Source organism: Calonectris borealis, chromosome 7 (genome assembly GCF_964195595.1).
Source record: "Calonectris borealis chromosome 7, bCalBor7.hap1.2, whole genome shotgun sequence".
Classification (NCBI taxonomy): domain Eukaryota; kingdom Metazoa; phylum Chordata; class Aves; order Procellariiformes; family Procellariidae; genus Calonectris; species Calonectris borealis.
In genome coordinates, this window is record NC_134318.1 from 36,107,234 (window position 1) to 36,130,704 (window position 23,471).

At 37.3% G+C, this 23,471-nt stretch overlaps 1 protein-coding gene across 1 annotated transcript in view; it reads right to left on the minus strand.

Annotated features, from left to right (window-relative positions):
* The window catches only part of GFRA1 (GDNF family receptor alpha 1), a 147,033-nt gene that overhangs the window by 119,517 nt on the left and 4,045 nt on the right, over positions 1-23,471 (minus strand). The window lies entirely within an intron of this gene.

Consider the following 23,471-nt stretch of genomic DNA (forward strand, 5'->3'; position numbering starts at 1 on the left):
AAGTGAGAAAGAGCTCTTCCTATACACAAAGAGCATTACAAACCGCATCCCAGCTTCACTGCAACTTGCATCTTGGGAGAAGAATCTCTTCTCTCCACTGTATCCTAGATTGGAGAGCCAAAGCTCTGCCACCGTTCAAAGATGGACTAAATACATTTTATAATACCACTCAGGATCTGTCTTTTGTACAAAAGCAAAACATTAACTAACTATATTTCTTTTCATATTTTATTTGAGAGAAATCACAGAAATTCTAACATGCTTTTCTCTTTATACAAAATATATCTGAATGAAGAAAGGATGAAGTAGGATGAATCAATGTGGATCTATTTAAAAGAAAAAAATAGCAGTGCTCAATCTCACTGTACAGCATAACTACTGCTGCAGAAAAGGAGTGACAAAACACTTCGCCTATCATTTGAAGTCCTCATAAAATTTTTAAAAAGATTGCTCCTCTATACCCACCTGTTTTTACTGAGAATATTCAACCATAGGAGCTGTATGATTTCTTCACAAGGACACAATAAGTCAGCAGCAAAGTTAGGACAAGTTTAAAGTCTTACTTTAAAATTTAGAACACAATTCTTTCTACTGCAGAATTTTTGAAAAAAATTGAAAAAATTAGGGTTTTTTTAAATACATCTACTCAAAAATCAGACTAATCAGACTAATTTGTATTTATTGGGCTGCTAGGTTGCAAATATCTGTGAATTTCAATGTTTCCTAAATATTTTTCTTCTGAGGAAGAGGCCTGTGTTTCTTAGTAACTCTAAAGGTTCCGGACAAGAAAAGTACAATTCTTTTCCCTAGGTCTTCAGGTCTCCTTTTGTTCTGCCTCATGGAAACCAATTATGGCAGTATTATTCTATTTTTGCTCCACTGAATTATCATGTTTTTTGATACATGTTGTAAAAAGATCTGCCATTTTTTCTGCTTTTGAACTCCCTTCTTTTTCTATAATTAGGAACAAGCCTCTGTTTGCCATTTTCTTTGCTTCAGTGTCTATTCTGTCTCCAAGTAGTACAATTGAATATGTTTTCCACTATCTCAGTCCAGTGCTGTCAGAACTCATTTTCTAGACATTTTTCTAGCATCCCTTGCAATTCACAGGTTTCAGAATATCAGACCCAAAACACTTCCCATTTTCAATATGGTGCAAAATACAAGACCATTCTGCCATAGTTTTATCTTCTCCTTCTTCAAATCTTTAAAGTATGGTTCTGTATTACAAGAGCTATAAATGCTAGCTGTGCTCTCAAAGAACCATGGAGAAAACATATTACCAAAAAGAAATCCCTCATACACTTGCTTATGTTGAATGGACTGGTTTTTGCTATAATGCTTTATAGCTTTGATTTTTTAACAGATTACATACGTAAAAATAAAATATTTAAAATACATTGAACTAGTAATACATTTACAATTTTTATGGAAGGCTTTCATTGTTATGGATCATACTAAATTTACAAGACAACCCTATTTAGTAGTGATGTTTTTAAATGCAGACATTGAAGTGCAATGCTCTTTTCTGTTCAAAAACTAAAAGCCCAATTCAGAACAGGGCATGTTATTAGTAGAAGTATGCGAATACCACATTTTATATCCACTTAAAATTTCTTAAATTGAATTACTTTTTAATTACAATACATGTAATTCAGGCATAAGGAATTAAAGTACAAATATTTAGGCTGTATTATTAAACTCTCCGGGATATAAAAATATATCAAACTCCATCCCTCTAGCAGCTACTGATGACTTATCTGAGTCTAGCAAAGCAATATAGATTACTTTTTTCCCAAATACCTTGGCAATGTCACTTGTTTGAGAGTTGAAATGTAAATTACTTATATTACAGCAGTATCCTCAAAAGTTTTCATTTTGTGGATTAGCTCCCCCTCACTCCATCTGTGCTGTTTTAGGATTGTGAAGTCTGAAATGTTTGTTTCCATAAAAAGACATGTTAGGACAGAACTGAGACAACGATATGGAAAATAGTTTCCCTTAATGTGACCAAAGTGGCCAGGTCCTCCCATTTGCAAACCTTCTTCACCCTTGCCTTACAGAACTTTATATTTATTAAGCAGTTAATCTCCCTTTGCTCCCCATGGCCTCTGCCACTCTAATCTCTCAAGGTCATTGCATTTTGGCCTGGCCACAAGAGCTTTCTTGGCCCATCTGGTTTTGTGTCACCAACAAATTTGATCATTGTTGAAACTGCATCAAAGAAATACCCAACAAAGATGTGAAGCAGCTGCACATCAGACAGAAAGGCAATAGTTTATAGTTTCTGTCATGAAAAGAGCTTCTGTAAATGCAGCTATCCAGAATAGTCAAACATTACTTGAGAACCAGTACAAATTCCATAGTATAACAGATGCAGCACACCAGCAGATTGCAATTTGTCCCCAAAAAGGCATGTATTGTGAATAAGATCTTTCCCGAAACATGCACTACTCTAAGTTACGCCGCTGAAAAAGAAAATACAAGTGTTTCATTAAACAATAAACTACAATGTGATATCCTCTATGAAAATAAAAACACATGCAAAAAGCCAAGCAGATATAAACATGCATTTGTAGTAAGATAACCTTGTTTAAGCACCCTGCGCTTTGAAACGGATATTCCGTTTCTTTCTCCAAAATCACAAGCCAGAGGGAAATACTTCTCCAGTACAATTGATATGTCCCAAGTCAACAATTCAAGCTGCTAAACTTCACAGATCTTTTTTCTGACTTTCTGAGAAATGCTCTTTCAGCTGTATTTACAAGTCAACTGATAATTAAATCACATCTTTATATTCCCTATGGAGAATACATGAGGTATTTCAGAGATCCTATTTAACGTTTACAGCAAGTGAGGTCTGAATTCAAAAAGGATGGTGACTGACACTCACTGCACATACTGTCTTGCTCTTACTTAGCATTTTTTTCAACACACTATTTCAAAAATAAATCTAGAAGAATGCCAGTAATCATTACGATACTAAATTGGCACCAAAATATTTTGTAATCAGAATCTCTGGATGTGAAATGCAATAAAAGCTTAGATACTGATTCAGTTCCTAGTATCAAATTCTTGTTGGCATGCTCCAGCCTTAATTGATATCCAGAAAGTTCTACTGGTGTAAATGGTAACTGCGTTGATAATGATTTTACACTTATATCTCACCTTTCCTTCAGAAAAATTCTCAGTATTTTACCAAAGACACACACATTTAATGGGAGAATCAGTTTATACATCACTGATACCCAAGCATTTTTTAAGAGGATGCAGGTGATATAGTCCTGCTACGCAGCAACAGGCCTAAAAATGAAGACTGCTGTACAAAATGGAGTTGGAAGATTTCAAAAGACAGAAGAAAAAAAAATCTTAATTTGGACATGACACCACAGCAAAGATTCCACAAAGAGTCGGGAAATACAAATTCATGGGAATTTTAGGAAGTTTAGCAGAACATATGAGGAATTACATTTTTTTTCTGTTGAATAAATGAATTCTCTGCCCAGTAATACCACAAGATGCAGCTGGTTTCAGTAAGTCTGTGGGATGAAGATCCCCGAACAATGTTTAATGAGACCAGTTTTGTTTTCTCCCATATACTGTCATAGTTTTTCCTGAGCAAGGAAATACCAAATACAGCAGCAGGTCAACCGAAAGACTGAGAAACCTGTTTGTCACCCTGAGGTGCCAGCAGTTAGGATTCAGTTAGTTTTCCTTGCCTCTTTCTTTCCCATTCTTAAATGTTTACATCCTAGAACGTATTCTCTTTCTGAAATTGGAAACTCAAGGATTTGTTAGTAACAGTAATAATGATATTAACTTCACAATATGCCCAGTCAAGTCCCTTGGGCATTGCAATAGAATACTCATAAGCCTCCAAACACAAAGAAACACCAAAATGTGTTGGCACTAGAAACAAAACAGAAGGAAAGAAAAGGAATGCAAATTATCCATGCGCCCTTCCTATGTTCCATCAGTTTTCTAGTCTATGTCAAAGCAAGACTTTTTGTGGTCAAGTGCTTTCTAAAATAATTCAGACATTAATTACTCTAACTTGAAAACACAGAATTTTTTGTTAAATCCAGTCGGAACTAAATACTAAACACAGCCATTTTATAGACTTTTAAAAGCAATTCTCTATTCCTGAAAGCAATAGAATAGAGTGCTTTCCAATGTCACTGCCCTAGAAACTATAATGTGCTCAATTTGTCCACATCAGTTACATTTCATGGCTTTACATGGCAAGACGCAATACAATGTGCTCAACCACACAACAAGCAAGTCAAATGCTTGAGAGAAATGGGACTTCTCCAAAAGTAGATATGAGAAAGTAAAACTACGACAAAAGTAGTTCTAAAGTTTTTCGGTTAAAAACAAAAACAACTCTGGAAGTGAGTCAACAGACATTGACTGAGAAGATCTGGTACTTTGAAAGAGAAGAATTTGAGAGTACTAGAAATCTGATATAGTCTATAGCACTGATTACACAGAGTAATAAAAATTGAGCATGCTATTGACAAGTTTTATTTAGCTTAATATGGAAGCAAACCTTTGAAACAACGCAAAATATCTGAAAGCTCCATAATATTGGCAAAAATATAATAATAATTAAAAGTCAATGGAAGAAGGAAATGCAATTGCCAGATACCTCACAGAAAGTACACTCTGTCCTTACACTTGCAAAGTTCGATCTCAATCAAGCCTGAACATAACCAAAGACACTGGAGGTGCTGAGGATTGCACAGTGAGAGTCAGCAGCCGGTGCAGCTTCACTGGACGGTGTGTGGACTATAGGGGAAAACACTCACAGCACCTCCGCCTCGCAATTAATCCACTCAGTTCAGGGTTTCATGAAGAATCATGAAAGAATTTCATGAAAGAGTTTCATGAAGAATCAAGCTACAGGCTTGGGGAAGAGTGGCTGGAAAGCTGCCCAGAGGAAAAGGACCTGGGGGTGCTGATTGACAGCCGGCTGAACATGAGCCGGCAGTGTGCCCAGGTGGCCAAGAAGGCCATCGGCATCCTGGCCTGTATCAGAAATAGTGTGGCCAGCAGGAGCAGGGAGGTGATCGTGCCCCTGTACTCGGCTCTGGTGAGGCCGCACCTCGAATATTGTGTTCAGTTTTGGGCCCCTCACTACAAGAAGGACATGGAGGTGCTGGAGCGTGTCCAGAGGAGGGCAACGAAGCTGGTGAAGGGCCTGGAGCACAAGTCTTATGAGGAGCAGCTGAGGGAACTGGGGTTGTTTAGCCTGGAGAAGAGGAGGCTGAGGGGAGACCTCATCGCGCTCTACAACTACCTGAAGGGAGGTTGTAGCGAGGTGGGTGTTGGTCTCTTCTCCCAAGTAACAAGCGATAGGACAAGAGGAAATGGCCTCAAGTTGCGCCAAGGGAGGTTTAGATTGAACATTAGGAGAAATTTCTTTACTGAAAGAGTGGTCAGGCCTTGGAACAGGCTGCCCAGGGAAGTGGTGGAGTCACCATCCCTGGAGGTATTTAAAAGACGTGTAGATGAGGCCCTTAGGGACATGGTGTAGTGGGCATGGTGGTGTTGGGTTGACGGTTGGACACGATGATCTTAGAGGTCTTTTCCAACCTTAATGATTCTATGATTCTATGATTCTAATCCTTCTTCCACCTGTGGCATCTTTTCTTCCTCAGTAAGTTACATTTGGAATCACATATCCACCACTAGAGGATAATTCCTGCAGTCTATATACATTATATACTATTTAGTGTATAGTCTATATACACTATACACTAAATATACACGCTAAAACAGTGCTGTGCACACTATATACCGCACTGTTTTAAACAACTCTTAAGGAACGATGCTGCTTCTTTTTGATTAAATCCCTAAAGCGGTCCAATTGTGTTGCTCTCAATCCCTTTATTAAATATAAGACCTTGGCATCATAGGGTGCGTCTATACAGCACAAACATATGTTGAATAAAATAACTCAGGTTCCAGATAGCTGTGTTAGCACTTTGTTCTACTCAAGCTCATTAACTCCACTGAAAAGATGCACTTTTCCCCACAGCCTGTGATTCAAATCCGATTTCTGATTACACTTCAGTTATAGTTGAACAAATAATAAATAGGATGCTATATGCCACTAAATTTTTTTTCAACACAATTTTTTGTAGAGAATTATTTTATTTAGACTCTAAATGGTAATTAACTTAAGAGTACACTCAGCAGTTGTAAAATTCATGCTGTTCTGCACTTGTAGAGGTACAAAAGGTCCCTTGTTTGCAGTACTATGCTGATTGATTCCTATGGTAGAGCCGTTGATTCTCTGCATGAGTTTTCTCAGATAACACATGGCCTTTTAAATATTGGTACACTGGGTATTTATAAAGCATATATTTTCTACAGATAAGCTGGGCAAAGAAACCTTATTGAACTTTGTAATTTAAATCAAACATTGAAAAATTATCAAAGTTTTATACAACCTATTTTTAAATGATTTAAATGAAGGCAAGTTTTATAATGACAAAAATGACCAGTATAAAAGAGAAATATATTCTAAATAACATTTATATACTGGAAATTTGAGGTACTTAAAAAGTGTATTTGTGACAAATATACCCAAATTTGCTTTACCATATGAAAAATAATAATTGCCTCATAGATATCTGTGATTTTTGCAATATGGTGGTCAATGGGGCTGCACTACAACACATTGCCAGTAGGCAAGCACCTCAACTGTCTGACCCTGGGACCTTCTAAGGTCTCTGCCCAGCACTCTGTACTGCTACATATAGGACCTCTAACTTTCAGTGCTTCTACACAGAGAGCTAGAAGGTGGAGAAGTAGTTACTCTCTCTCCTTTTCCTTGTAATTCAAATCCTTTGTTAGCAGTGTACTTCAACTGACTAAAGCATCTTGAAGAACAGAAGCGGCCGTAGGAGAGCTATCTTATTTTTCTTCGGGTGCATGCCAGCATAAAGCCAGGCAAGAGTGACTGCTAAGCTGCAGTCTTTTCAGAGTGGTGGCATGAAAAGTGCCAACACTATCAATTAAACAAAGATGGGAATACTGCTCTCCCAGTGCATCAGCTCTGGATCTAGCAGCTGTATTCTTTACAAATACGAGCAGCTTGTTCTGTTTGGGAGCCTTCTAACTTTCATAAACTAGATGGCTTTACAAACAAGACAAGATGTTGCTGAGGATCTGGCAATGGAGGAAAATACAGCTGCTGTCTGATTGCTGAGCTATAAACTGAGTTTTCCACATAAATAATCCTCTCCATCTGTAGCATGAAGTTTAGGGGAAAAACATAAGGCCACCAATTCTGTTCTGCAAAATGCAGGCATCATCTTTATGAATGGATTTCATACAAGGTCTCAGTACTATTTGTTCCTGATAGAGCAAGGCATATAGCTTCTATACCGTAACTGTCTAAAGCTTGCTTGCTCTCCTGAAGTGAATACCAATTTTAAGAGTCAGACGATGATCACAGCAGTGCTTAAAATACACACAAGATGCATGATGAGCATCACAAATAGGACATTAAAGCACTCCACAAAAACCTATTTTGTCACTGAAAGGGTCTTTAAGAACTTACAGCAGTATGAGATGGAAGATCAGGAAGTAAAGTATTGAACAGTGACAGACGCTTGTTACTACCAGATGAACTTTTATCAATGTAAGAGAGGGTATGGAACATCCTATGCATTGTAAATAATTACAGATCTTTAATTTCAAGAGCTGCCCACATGGAAAATCTCCTCTACTTGGAAGGAATTTTCCTGACTCTGTGTGATGTAGTCTCCTTATCAGATTGCTCAAAGCAAAGAAGCAGTAGTCGTAATATGAGAATAATTACCAAGAACAAGTCCTGTTCTGTGGAAGAGATCTCTCTAGGATTATCTGTCAGAGGCATCAGACTACTGCATGAACGCCTACATAAAACCTCTGAGAGCTTTTAACCTGTATTTTTTATGACTAATGAAAAATAACATTTAGAATTAGACCAAAGGCATGAAAAATATTTTTTAAAATGTTACGGAGCTTAGAAATATACCATAGAGAGTAAACGCAATCCTCTTTCCTCACATAACTTAGAGGGAAGGTAATAGCTGTGTCCCTTTAATGTGTGAATAAAGCAGACACAACACACATATGGAGTTCCAAAAGACGCAATTAATCAAAACACCTCGAGGTTGCACAGACAAGGTATATTTGCAATCTAGAATATACAGAGAAACATCATTGTTGACAGGGATTATATTCTGCAGCTTGCTTGGGAAAGCTTCATTTGATCTTATCAAAAATTTTGCCGAAGGAGGGACTGAAAATCTGATCTAAAGAAGCTGATTTTGATCCAATTCTGATGGAAAACAACTGGAGACTCAATGGTAACTGAGGGCCTACAGTACTCATAACAAGACCCTGATAATAGAATGTAGATGGGTATCCTGTGACTAAAAGCAAGAGGAAACACTCTTCTGCAGTTAACTATAAAACATATTCTACAATAAATATTTGTCATAATTTAATGCTATGAATATGGGTTCTCCAGATTAAAAAAAAATCTTTTCAGATGAAGAGACAAAATAATACAAAATGTATTTTGCCCCAGTGTTTCCACCATATATGAATGGAAAAACAACGAGAAGCCGATTTCACAGGAGCTGATCTAACCCCCACATTAAAAAAAAATCTGTAATTAAAAGAAGTAATTGGCATACTACTGTAATTACTGCAACATATACTCTTCAAAGAACAACATGACCTAATGAAATAAACAGGTTTAAACATGCAAATATCACTTCTTTTCCTCTGCCAAGTGTCCTTAAGAACTACTACATTGCTTACAAAATGGCTGCTGCGATTTGACTCGTCTCCATATAACCAAATTTCTCCATAACATATCTCTGAGTTTCCCATTAGCGACCAACTGACAACTAGTGAAAATAGCAACACATAGAATAATGTTTATGCTTCGTTACATGTTAGGATTGATCGTATTGGAATATAACGTAACACCAGAGTTTATGGAATTCTACCACATTAGAAAGCAAACTGGTCATGTCTTTCTCTCCAACACCAAATAGAGGCAATACACGTTCTCCTCCAGGGAAATGTTGCCAACTCTCAAGCTTTGGTACTCAGTGGAGTAGCTTTTTTATACACGTAAAAGGAGAGTGAAAACGATCAGAGGATTTTCTGTTTAAATATGTCTTTTACACTACCTGAAGCTCTCCAGTTTAGAGTTTGAAAAACTCTTGAGTTTTATTCACACGCAAAATGTTGCCTTCTTCCCTTCTACTAGCCTGCCTCATTTCAGATGTTACTTTTTAAAAAATTATATTTTGATTGATTATTCAGCATTTACTTGTCACCAATGAAGAAAAGAAACTGCCAGAGATTCAGGTATTTCAATTCTAAGTACAGCATAAAAATTAATGTTGTATGACAGTCATCACAGGATACGTTCTCTAAACAGCAAAAGACAGATTTTCCTTATGAAGCAAATGCAACTTGGTTCTTCCTTGTTTGTTTTATTAAATAAAACAGCGGTGTGATTGTCTATCTGAAGTACAATTCACTTTATTAACTTTAATAAAATAAATGGGCTCTGAAAGCCAGCTGCGAGATGGGACTGCCGCATCCTTGTTTCCTACCAACTAACACCCTTGAACTCATTTCACTGTGATGCAACAGGTACAGACAGAAGAATTAATCCAATGAAATAAACTGTGATGTAGATTGCAATCCAACAGCAACAAATACTGCTCTGAGAATATTTGGCCTTATGCTGCTAGTGTCTTTAAAGACATGCTGACCTAATATCCTATGGTTTAAGGACACCACATTGTATTACAAACAGGAAGGTTTGGCTCTTTACAAATTGCAAACTGTTGTTCAGCTGTATGAACAGATTCAGACAGACACATCTCTCTCTTCTGTGCAGTCCTTCCTAAAAAGCACTATGGCACAAACTGGTGGCCCTTCTGATACCACCTGTAAAGGTTTTGAAAACTCCTAACAGGAAACAAAACGCAGTCTCCAACCTAGAGTACCGTCAGGAAATTAGGATAACTGCATTTTTTCCAATGGAAAAGAGCTATTTTGGGAAAAAGGTCTGGAAGTTTATACAAATGAGCTCCTAACCTTCCTTTCAGTAAACCTGCTGTTGAATGATATATGAAAAGAAACTTTCCAGTCAGACAGACCCAGAATTAGAGATGTGTTTGTACCTTAACTCTCCCTTTTATAAATGTATTAGTCAGATTTTAAGTACATCAGCAAAGGTGATCTCAGGCACTGGTACAATATTGAGTCATAGCACATACTGGAAAAGGAGTATTTGAATGTCATTTCAAGCCTGTGTCAGAAGGAATAGTACAAAAGAGAAAAAGTTGAAGTCATAAGTTTCCTGACCTCCAAGTGCTTGTGTCTGCCAAATATACATTAGCTCAGCTTTTACATTTAATATGAAAAAAAGCTAAGGTCCTGCCAGCATCTATTCAGTCAAGTCTTAAAACAACTACGGATAAAACAGTCAGAAGAATGAACTCAGCCACATCTTCTACAAACTGTGCAGCTTCTCCTGCATTAGATACAAAGAGAAACAACCTGGGTTAACATTTGGGTGTTATAATATGAAATAAAGAAACACTTCATTTGCCAATTAAACTTAACAGGATCTTTTATGACAAATATGCTGGCTGCACCTCTTCCAACACCAGTACATCCCCCACCTTTCAGGTGAACTCAATCATTTAAAGCAAATCTGGGGGACTCCAAACTGTACGGAAGAAATGTGAACAGCAGGAGTCCCCCAGTGGTAAAAATACCTCAAAGAAACCTTCTCTTCCCAAATACCTACTACGCAGTGTTCTGGGCAGCTAGCCAAAACCTTGTCTCTAAATAGCTGTGGAGTGATTTAGAGATGTATTTTAATACTTTTGCCACTCTTTAAAAATAAATAGTTCAAAATAATACATTTACTGCACACTAATAATACATATCTGAGAAGTTAACACTTTCAAACAACCTTTCTAGCTTTCCTGTTATAGAGTATAATAAATCATTCCTAATATGCACAGTAATTTCTAGAATTTTATTAAAATACTTTTCTGTTATTGTATCATGTCACACAACAAAAAGTCATTCCCCAGAATTGGACCACTGCGCTCAGCTACAGTCTGGGGAAAAGATGATTTGTAAAGTATTACTCTGAAATACCAAGGTTTTCTGAGTTTAAACATCTTTCAAATATTATAAATCCTTTTAAAATTCTGAAAACCACGGGGAAGTATAAGTAATAAACCTTAATTCTCTGTGACATGCTCCTTGAGACTCTGATCTTGTTCAACATGTAGCATCCACGCTCAGGAACATTATGAATTGTCACCCTAATCTATCAGCGACGCTCTTTGCCATACAAGAAGTACAACCTGCTCCGTAGATAGAGGAGCTATCTGTTACAAGTGCTTTACACGTCTCCCATTCTGACAGCTGCAGTGGGAAGTAGCTCTTCTCACCACAGTCCAGGTCCAGAATCATTTATTATATTTCTCATTCTGGCTAAAGACAGAAACTAGTCACTTTAAGTATGCTACAAGCTTGACTATTGACTCTTACAAAGCAATCCTGAGTCCCTCAATTAGCACGTATTGCTGCTCAGGGGGAGCTAACTCTTGGCTCTCTTTTATTCTTTTTGCAACAGAATAATTCATTCTGTAACTTGTAAATTACATTGCTCTTCACAGTCTAGACCAGATATTGCATACTGCCTGCATTACAGAAATCTGTGATTTTTTTCCTGAAGATCCTAATGAGAACAGCTTTAGAGAAAACATTGCCATTTATGAAATCAATTTCTTTTGGCTCCTGTTAGTGTCCTAGGGATAGTCACTTATTAATTACCTTTTAGGTATGATTTTAGCTTTATTATGTCTGCCTGTGTAGGATTAAATACCTATTTAAATCACCAAACTAATTTAAAATAATGATAAAAATCAGTATATACAGTTACAGTGCTACAAATACAATTTTGAAAGGCAAAATAGAGTAACGTTTCTTGTTTTCTTAGTTTGACAAAGTATTGATATCTGAAATATTTTTATGGTGATATTTTCTCTTTAAAGCAGGACTGAAAGTTTGCAACATTTAAATCCTTGACTGAACGCAACAGGAAGGAGATAATTCTCTTTTTAATAATCTGAGGAATTTATAAGCTTACTTGCAATTAGCATAAATGAAAGCTAGTATCAGACTGTATAATTATTGCACAGCAATGCAGTACCTAAGCCCTAAAGATGACAGCTTCACAAGTGCAACCATTCTCTGTCTTGTTAAGTGAATAATTTAAAGTAGATAATTAAAAACACTGCAGAGTGGCTGCTTGCAGTGGATATCACTAAAAGTCATCTGTTTTCAGAAGTATCCCCATAATGTCAAAGATGCCCAGATACCGACACATTTTGTAATGAATAAATAAATAAATAAAGCTCAACCATCACAATTATTCACCGTTTATGGCTGTAGTTATGCCATTAACGAGGTCTTTAATATATTGACAACCTCACCTTTTAATTGCTAGTTCAAATACAGTCCAAGAGGGTAATGACCGAAAGTATTTATACAGCTGCACGGTGAGCTACACAGAACAAGCTGGGGGGAAAGAGGTATGTTAAGAGATAGATATCTGAGCTACAGAAATCATCATTGTAATTGGCACCTTTGTTGGCAGCTTCCGCAAGGAGAGGAAGGATTCAGTGGGGAATGAAAAATTAACTACCTTCTCATTTCTAGGACTACCACAGCCCTGCTCTAGTAGCAGGTTGCTTTGCTTAGCTCTGCCAGACCGGACATGTTGTAGGATTGAATACCCTTTTGTGGATAGCTAAAGCATTTGGTACCATTTTTCTTCAAATAGGCTAATTCTAAATTTATTCTCATTTATGCTTTTGAATCTTCCCGTAGCTCTTAGAGAAAGGTCAAGGGCATGAAGATAAGATATTTTTAGCTATACAGCAGAAATATCTTAAAAAGCTAAATGAAGCTCCAAGTCAGATTCAGAATCATTCTCTATTTACTAAATTAAAAAACATTGTATGCGTTTCTCCCTAAACATTAGCGCAGTTAGAGTTAATACATTCACTTTCTACCCAACCCAGAAGAGAGTTGCCCAGATATTTTTAAACGCTGCAAAAATTAAATAAAAAACAACCACCAAACCCTGTGTTCAACAATTCTCACACCAATTTGTAGACAAGATTAAACACACTAACACACCACGTTTCTTTGCAAGTCTCCTTTAATTTTCTATTGCGAAGGTAGGACATTTGGCAAGGGGAAGAGACATCTCACACATCAGCAGCCTTGGGGAATGTTTGCTTAGAAATACACACAGTTTGACCTCCCAAAGGATCAAAGCAGTTTACTTCATCAGGTCATAAGCGTTATCAACCGCTGCAAGTTTGTGTCTCCATTTCACAACTTAGGAGACTAAAATTAAGTAAATAGATTATGAGAGAAAGAACTGACACTTTCTCAGTCTATATGGGTTTATTATAAAGCTGTAATTTTCACGACTTTTCATATGAGAATGCTATAGGCAGTTCTTATCTATCCAATCCTTTGAAGAAATCTGACAAGCAAATTTATCAATTTCTAATAGAATTTCAAATAGTGCAGACATTTCGCTGTCTTCAATCATGTCTTGTTTCATGACTCTGTATGTGGAGAAAAGACTTGTTTGTTTGGGTCCTAATGGATAACATGATGTACATTCCCATGGCAATATAAAATGAACAACAATAAAAATGATAATTTACTTTGCTGTCAGGTGCTGATCCTGTAGGTGTGAAGGAAAGCAACTAAAGCTGCAGGGACTGGGTTTTGATCTGGTATTGTATTTAAATATTCTGTAGTTGAGATCTAATTGCACTTAATCTGCTCAATAAAATTATCTTCACTGTTATTACTATCCCAGACTTGGGTTATTATATAATCCTAACCTATTTTTTAAACAGACATTTTAATCTGCTGCTTAAGCATTCATTAATGCAAAGCCACTGCTGTGCAGAATACATTCCACTCCATTTGCAAGCCACAAGCCTGGGGAAGTCCAGGTATTTGGACATGAATTCTTTGAAACTACTACCAAATGCTAGTATCACCTTTCTCAATTTTGTTTATGACCTTACCACAATAAACATCAACAAAACTTAATCCTTAATCCTAAAAATATTCCTCATGAAAAAGAAGATGACTTTAAAAAGTGCAGTGTCATTTGTAAATACAATGTGGTATCATCCAAATAGTCAAATGCAATATATGTGTTCATATACAACAGCTTTTGGATGGGTCCTTTCTTCCTTGTTTCATTTCTAAATCTGAATAAATAATCTTTATACCAACTAACGTAAATGCATGAATTATTTCCCATTTTGAGAATCCTGAGATGCTCAATTATCTAATACAACTGTCAGCCATCAACTATACTTAATTGGCTATATGTTTCAGGTCCACTGCATGTTTATTTATATCACTTGCACAACACACTAGATGTTTTATGAGACTAGAGTAAAATGAGATATGTCACAGTCTAATGCTTAGCGATATGACAGGAATGATACTTGCTTTTTTTAATCCTAATTTTTCCAAGGAAATGTAGGTAATTTGAGTATTAGTCTCCTCTATCTTCTCCACACCCCTGCAGATCCCAGCGATTTTTTCACCCATAGGACACACTCAAAGAAATTTGACAGAGGAATGAATATGAAGTTCTTACAAATTTTATGAAAAACTGCAGTTTTTAGACCCCCGTAGACCTGCCTGCCGAGGAGAAGGCAGGCATGTCTCTGGCTCTGAGCCATTCCAAGAGGGAGCTGCTGCCTGCTCACCCATACAGTCCTTCAGTACGTGTCTAACACCAAGCCAGCCGCAGCACGTGCTGCCCCACAGAGACAAGAGACGTGGGACAGAGTTAAGGACTAGTGAAGAGACAAGGGGGACATGTGGAAAGGGCACAGCACGGGGAGAGAAGATGGGAGCTCTGTCTGTGCAGAGAGCGGGGGCATCCAGGAGATGGAGGACTCCGGTAGGAAACCAGGCTTTATTAGTTCTATTACTCAGGAACAATTTCTTTTATTAGACCACATCTCAAAGTCTTTACAGGGAGGGTGAGAGAACAATTTGGAGAATGCTGGAAAAAGCAGAGTTTAAGGGAAGCTTTCAAGGAACAGAGAAGGCGTTGCCTCACCAGAGGTACCAAACAAGGGAGGACTGGGAGGCGTTGGGGGAACGGAGAAAGGGAGAGCAGGGTGGAGGGCAGAGGCAGACCACAAAGCAAAGACATCAGACAGGAGAGCAAAGACAAGGCTGTCGTAAAAAAGGAAAGGGAATAACTGTAGTCAGATTTCTGGGAAACATATAGCTGAGGTGGAAAGCTGAGCCACTCCATGCTGCAGTGACAGAGAAAGAAACCATTGGAAGTCCTACAGCCGGAGGGGATTTGTTGGAGGAGTTACGGTTCACAGAGAGCAAACTCGACAATCAAAGAAGGCACGGCGGTATATGGAAAAGGTATGTCAAGGCAGGAATGAGTCGTGGTTATTAGCTCAAGGAGGCGACAGCAGTTAGCACTGCCTGACTGTCAGGGTTAAATGTAAGAAACGTCAGCAGTGAGCTGGAGGCTGTGGGACTGGGGAGCAGGGAGAATCAGATACTGTCTCCTGCGGAGGAGAAACGGAGACGGCGATTTCTGGTTTTGCTGAACTGAGCTTTAGTACTGAATTAGGGTGCAGAATTTAAAAGGAAGAGAGTGGAAGCTTTTAACACTTCTGAACCTCATCAGCTGCATGACAAAACTTTAATGGGAAGATGCATTTTATGGACACCAGACAGTGATAAAATCGTATAACCAGTGAATGCAGAGATTCATCTTTATTTATAGGTTCCTACTCAAATTGTTTGATATCTTCAACTCTCTTTACAACCCATCATTTCTGCAAATTTCTATGCAGGAAGAGCTATCTCTATGCCATTACACTTTGTGTCATGCATCTCTCACGTTAAATTTCAGGCTGAGTGCAGATTGTGTAGGACAACAGCCTGACATTTATAAAAATTGTCAGAGCATCATAGTAACTAAAGAACTATTCCAAAAATAACTTCATTGTGTTAATGCCCTAACTATACTGACAGCATTGTTGCCGCATTAGTTTCATCCACAAGAAATATAAAAGAAATATGCAAGAATGTAAAAATAATACCCAAAAAATATAAAATAAATTATAGAATTATTAGTTTTCATAAACAAAAATGGTCACATTTCTAAAAATCAAAGCTGTAAACACATTCCTTTCTCAGGTTAAAATAATATAATGTACAACTTAAAATAAGAAATGTTGGATACTCGTCACAAGTAAGTTCTGCCTTACAATCCAGAAATTCTTCTTTCTTCTCATCACACACAAACATTTTACTCTTAGTGATTTTAACATACTGTGAGCTCCTGACAGACACCACTGGCTCTTCTAAGACTGTCAAAGTTATCCCTGAGAGTCAAATACAAATAGGGTTACAAAAATAAAGTTTTAAAATATTTTAAAATGTAAAGAGCCAGAGTGCAAATCGCCTGCCATAAACTGCACTTTGCTGTGCCATCAAGAGACAGAAAGCTGCAGGATGCTGCTCTTTTGGGCACTGTTCTCTGCATTTCACCAGGGGACACAGCTTACAGACGAGGCACTTCAGGACCCCTCCGAGGAAGACTGCCATAGAAATATGCCCACTCAGCGCAGGCTTCTCTTCTGCACCGTCTTTATCACCGCAGTATTCCCAACAGTACGCTCAGCGCTGCACCAAAGCTATGACACATGGACCACGGGCTTTTTCTCACTCTCACCGTGTCATGCCTTCAGCAGCCCCATTAGCAGGCTGGTTGTGTCCAACTGCAAGACAGCAGAGTCTGTAGATACCTGACAAAACTGGGAACTTCCTGGCCAGTTTTGTGTTTCTAAGGTCCCCTGGCAGCCCACGCCTGTTCCTGCTCACCACGTCCTTGAAATGGTGGTACCTCTCCCCTAGATAACCAGATTCTGCTTCCCTCCTCAGTGACTAGTAAGTACCCGATCTCTCCACTTAATCCCACCAATACCACTAGCAGCACCTGTGTGCTTTTGCTCCTACTTCATAGGAACTAGCATGGCATTTGTGCAAACGATAAAGCTAGCCTGTAATGGGAAACAGAAGAATATACAATTTGCTGCTTAAAAGCACATACGCGTTTGCTCATTTGATATCTGGCCCACCACATTATAATTGAGCTTTTCCTGTGAAGACACAGATTAAAGGGATGGCAAGTCTGCTCTCCAAAGATGCTACTCTAGACAAAGAAAAGACGTGGGTCACTGTATATGCTATACATTGAAAGCAAAATGGCCATGCTTATTCAACTATCCACCTCCCAACACTTTCCTCTGAGGCTTCAGGAGAATACTTCTCTCCTTTGAGTTTCCTTCAAAGACTCCTAAATATACTCTCTTACTACTCCCAGCATTCAAGGAGACGTTGAATATTCATGCATAAATACTCTGTGTTGTATCACCAGATGCTTCCTCCTTCCATGGAATGGATTTCATCTTGTTAAACAGGTGGACAAAGCCTGCCTAGACTGCTCGGACAAGCAGAAACTACCTTTGCTCAAAGCTGTGCATTTTAAATACTTGAGGAACAAAGACCTTTTCTTCTGTCTTACAGGTCTTCAAAGAAATTAGCAAAAAAGTTCCAATAATCTCACCAAGGAAAGAAATATGGACTAAGCTGAGGATATTTACATATTTCTATTTGGGGTTTCAAGGCCTGTTCATGTTCCTGCTGAAGTTAAAGTGTGTAAGCACTGCCTTTATAAGCTGGTCAACCAGTTACTTCAGCAAGATACTTAATTCCCCTCTCATAATCAGATCTAGCTCAAGAAATGTAGAAAACAGGAAGTTCAAAAAGCTCCTGCAAGCTAACAGTCACCAAAGTGATTTTCTTTTCTGTGAAGTCCAATCTGATTATGAAAATGCAGAGGTGGAAATCAGCAACTAGTATCTATGCACTCTTGATAACTTGTTATCTGACTGGAAGCCAGCCTAGTTGTCTCTGCAAAGAAAATCTGCAGACAGAAATGTCAAAGAACACAAATATTGTACATGCTCGTATTAGATTTATTTTTGTCAAACTATTTTCATTTTGTTAAATGCAACTAAAATAGATGCCTGTGTTGTTTGGGTTTTTTCTTGCAACAGGCAAAGGGACACAAATTCTTACTGGGGAAAGAAGAGTTAGTCTTGATTTATAACTGTAAAAACAATATTATTTATTGGTCCAAGGGCTATTATTTTAATGTATTACTTTACAAAGGAAAATATAGTTGTGCATGTGACAATCTTATGTAGGCTAAATTAACAATGTGTTTTTACTTTTCTGTTATCAAAAGGCTCAACCTTCAGAAAACCAGAACTAAGCCAAAGAATTACAACAGGAAGCAGAATACATCATAATAAAATAAAAAGATTTTGATGTGTTATGCTTACTTCAGTGGGAACAGAATCAGATTACAAGACTCCTATTAACTTATAGGAGTCCTTAATAAGATCTGGTTTATTGTTTATGAAATTGGGTGAATGTGCAAGGTACCCAACATGAAGTATCTCGGTTTTTTAAAATACACTGCAACAATATGGGAGGTAAGAGCTAATAAGAGCATTGTAAACAGTCAACAGGAATCAACATTTTTAATATTTTGTAAATTCGATTGCCTTTGTAGAAAAGTGGCATCTCAAATATTCGTACACAAATGTCAGAAAAAGGCATAGTGTTAAATTAGAAAAATATGTAGCATTTGAAATATACACAGATTTAGGAATAGAACCAGGATTAGAGGCCTCAGGCTGTAGGAACTGGGGATGTCATACAGTTTAATTCATGGGAGAAGCCACTAATTCACATGCCAGAAACCCCCAAAGGAAAAAGCAGTGAATCTGTTGGCTAGGACAGGGACTCTAACTTATCCTTTTGATAAACAATTTAAAAAATGCTATATATGGATTCTACAAAAGAAAAGTAATTTACCAGGTAGGAAAGAAAGAGGCAAATGATAATTAAAGTGTCAGGGACCGGCTACCCAGAACACAGCTTTTACATTAGTTCAAGAATTGCAAAAATGAATGGAGAAACATTAAATTCTTGATTAAAAGAATTTTGGGGTTATGAAAGTTTGGGCAAAATTAATTCACTACGACACAGTGTTTCCTGGTTCTACAGCCCCTCTTTACAGAAGTAGCAGAAAGAGAAGGTATGAGCAATCCTAAAGGGCCTTAAGCACGCAGAAAAGGAAGCTCTGTTTCTCTGGATCCTGAGAATTCACATTGAAAAACCCCAACCTTCCTCCCCAACCTTTGCTGATAGCAACTTTTCCAAAGGAAACACTTGCAGTCCATTCTCTGTGATGTCTCTACCCCATCCCTGGGAAGGACAAAACAATGGGGAGGGGCCAGATAGCTGTCATCGATACTCAAAGCAGGTTTTATGCTGGGGAGAGGGAAGTCTTCCCTTAAAAAAGTCTGTCAAATCTTGAAGGAAGTTTTGCGTACTGGACTTCATTCTTTCCCAGCATCGACTTTCTGATCTGTGGACACCAATGATACAGGGTGCCTAAAAGACTGTGAAAAACTCTGAAGAAGAAGGGAAAACTACTAACTAACCCACTCTCCTTCTGAACAACGTAGAGATCCTAGAGGAAGACCCAGATCCATCTTCACAAAATCCTATTGAAAGAGTGTACATGAGACTGCCCGATTTAAATGCCACCAGCACACACACCCTTCTGAGAATTCCAGCACTGCTAACTTTTTATAGTCTCAACTTTTTAAATACAATAAAAGGCCAACTCACTGACCATAATTGTTTGGATTTGTACTTATAGCTTATTCAGCATGCAAATCAAAGATGCTAACTTCATGTGCTGTGCTACCCATGTAATAATGTGGAACGACACACTCCAGTGAGAAGCCCTATGTGCTGTGCTGTCTACTGAACTCTTGTTTTTATTTAACGAATTGCCATAATAAATACAAAATATACCCTTTTCTAAATATAAGCTTCCAGATACCTTCTGCGACAGAAGATTCCCAGAGTTTTTAAAGAGTAAACAGCCTCTCATGAGAACAGCAGAATCAGGAAACGCTCCTTTTAACATATAATCATATGAGCCCGTTTCTTCCTCTCATTTGTTAATGATACAAACAGCACTTTGCAAAAACAGTTTACTACACTAAAAAGAAATATTGGCAAAATAATTCATTTCTACCTGTCTTGCATTTTAGTAACTAGAAACAAGATGTAACTAGCAGCATGTAACCAACCAATTCTCCACAGATTACCAGCAAAACCTATGTATTTTAAGAAATATTCTGATTTATGTAGCTTGTTCTTTAAAATTATTTCTTAACGTAATAGATGTAAAAGAAAGAAGAAAAGATACACAAAGCTGAACAATGGGATAATAAGCCTGTGATTAACTTAAAAGTGAATCCATGGGAGGAGAGCATTATGTCATCCTAAATACGCTAATCTAAATAGTCAATTCTTTTTAATATTAAGTATTCTATTTACACCACTTCACAGACATGGGTTAAGGCATTTTATTCAGCTTTAGGGGCTCTCCATTTTGTGTTGAAAAGAATGAGACATTTCAGAAACATTTATTTTGTAAGTATTTCTACAGGTATGTGAAGCTACCGTTTTTATGCAGGATATTTCCTTACAACATGCCACAGAGATGACCACTATATGTATCAGTTGATACCGAAACAATAAGATATCTTCTCATTGCAAGGCTCAATGTCAAATACAATACAAATTCAAGCGGCAAACTGTTCCCCAGGTAGTAAAAAGCTGTAGATAGCTTTAACAAGTAACTGATTCAAGCATCTATCCTTAATTTGGTGTGAAACTCACCTCTGAAATCCAATCAACAGATTTTGCATTTACTGTAGTTGTGACAGAAGTCAATGGCCTTAAAATGTTTTCACCTCTCAGAAGTTGTTAAGGTTTAAGCAAAAATGTCGGTTTAAGCAAAAATGTCTGTTTAAGCAAAATCTTTACATCATAACAACTAACCTAAATCTGTTACTCTCTAAAACACATACACAAGTCTTCAGTAATTTGAAGAGCTGCCTACCAGCAAAAAATTCACACCCTTGAGGCAGAAGCACCACATCAGACATAGTAGTTCTAAAGAAAATTCAGACCTAGACATGCCCAAAACAAAAAAACAAGACAGCCCTGTCCTTCAGCTGGGAAGACTCATAGTGCTGGATTTGGCCATGTGAGGTGTCAGAGGACTAACTTTATAGAACGAGCTGAATTATGAACTTAAGTGTAGACGGAAAGGAAGGAAGATCAGAACCTTGAATACTCAGGATACGTCATCACAACTAAATCAAACACTGAACTCGCATTCCTGTTTTAGCCATCATTATTTTTTTGTTTTAAAAAATGACACTTTCCTTGCAAATTTAGCAGTGATTCAAATGCAAAATTTACACTTGTTAGTGTCTAAATATATGATACCCCGGGCTTAACAGCTAGTACTACGATAAATAATTTTATGGGTTTAGATCTTTCTTTTCTGTGTTGTTGGACATTGTTTTAAATTTCATATAGAACACTTAGCTTGTCCTTCTAGTTCTAGACTAACTACACCACTAGTCCCGGTATAACATAGACCACTTGAAAATATAAAACAAAGCTTCACTTTAGTAACACAACTGCATTACTTGTTCCATTAACATAATGGGAACTGGAGAGAAACTACAAACTTAGTAACAGGTTTAGCAATATATTCCTGATTTTTGTTTTAAATCAACATATTGATGCTTGAATGATTAATGAGAAAGTGGCATGCTGTTTCCATAGAGGATGCAATTTTGAACATCTTTCAGTATAGAATTAGATCAACTTTAACTGCTTTTAAAAACTGACCTCCATTTCTTATACTTATGTACGCTACGAAAGACTTATGTAACACGCAAAACAGTCATCTTAGCCAATGTTTTTCCCCTTTTACGTACCATAAAAGACAACTGTTGTGATTTTCTATACTGTCTCAAAAATAAATTAAAAAGATGGCAAAAGCATTAAACTTGATATATACGAAGTCATACAGTACCACAGAATGGCCTTTGTGAGATGAAAGGGTTAATCACTGCTTCTGATTACACCCAAGTAACTTTAAAGAGAGTGAATACTGCAGCAACATCTATAAACACAATGACGACATTAGCAGAACACCAGTTATGAAACCCCTGCCAACACTGATTGTACAGGGTTTTTTTGTTTTGTTTTGTTTTAATCAAGATATAAAAATCTTACCAAGTTCTGCTGTTCGGGGTATTTGCAGAGCCCTGCAAAAAATCTGTAAGACTAGGCAGCTTTAAAGAATGTAACATGCAGTAGTAACCATGACGATAAGAAAAATGCTTTTGCTACTCTTTTTCTTTCAGACAACAATACTTTCAAATACTGGTGTTTTTCCACTGTATTACAACTTTTGTTTGTTGCTCATTGTGAATCTAGGCCTCCAGTCCTTGTAAACCTGAAACTTCTGACAAAGTGAACAGCAATTTGGGGTGCACTAGCCAGTCCACCAGCATCTGAGTGGCTGGTAGGATGGACATCACTTGTTGGCAACTATGTCTTATTTCATTGTTGCACAGAATAGGTAGAAAAAAGAAATTACTACATTTTTAAGATAATTACTTTGCAAGTAAATGAGGAATCTAAAAAATAACAGAAAGGCAGAGTGTACATAGGGTATTTCTTTGGAGATCATAAAACTGCTGAGGTGGGTTGACCATAAACTTTGAGAAAACAGCCTGGAACTCCCCTGCATTGATTTTGTCTTGATTTTGTATTAAGTTGCGGTTTTTAAGCAATTAAAAATAAAATAAACAAAGATTCTTCAGAAATTAATCTTTGTTCTCTACTGTTTCTCCTCACCAAACTAGGATAATGCTTTCAAAAGATGTACGTGATTTGGATCTGAAGTCACATTTTGAAAAGTAACTAAAGGGCTGATTTTCAAAGGCATTAAGATACCTAAAGATGCATTAAGCACTTAGAATTTTTAAAACTGCCTGGGCATCTAACGCCTATTTAAATCACTTAGTCCTTTCTGAAAATCCCAATGGGCAGTTATCTACATTTTATATGTCTATATGCCTTTGAAAATCTGTACCATTAAATACTTAACAACCTAAGTCCTCCTGGCTTTTAATGAGACTTAGGGTCCTAAAAAGTGTAAGTACTTCTGAAAATTGGTCAAGCTACTCTCTCTGGTCTTTTCTTCTTTCTCTTAAAAAGCCATCTACTAATGCTTATCGGTAGCATGTCAGTTAACTACAGCTTCAACACTGTCAGACTTACACATTATACTGTGCACATTCAATTTTTGT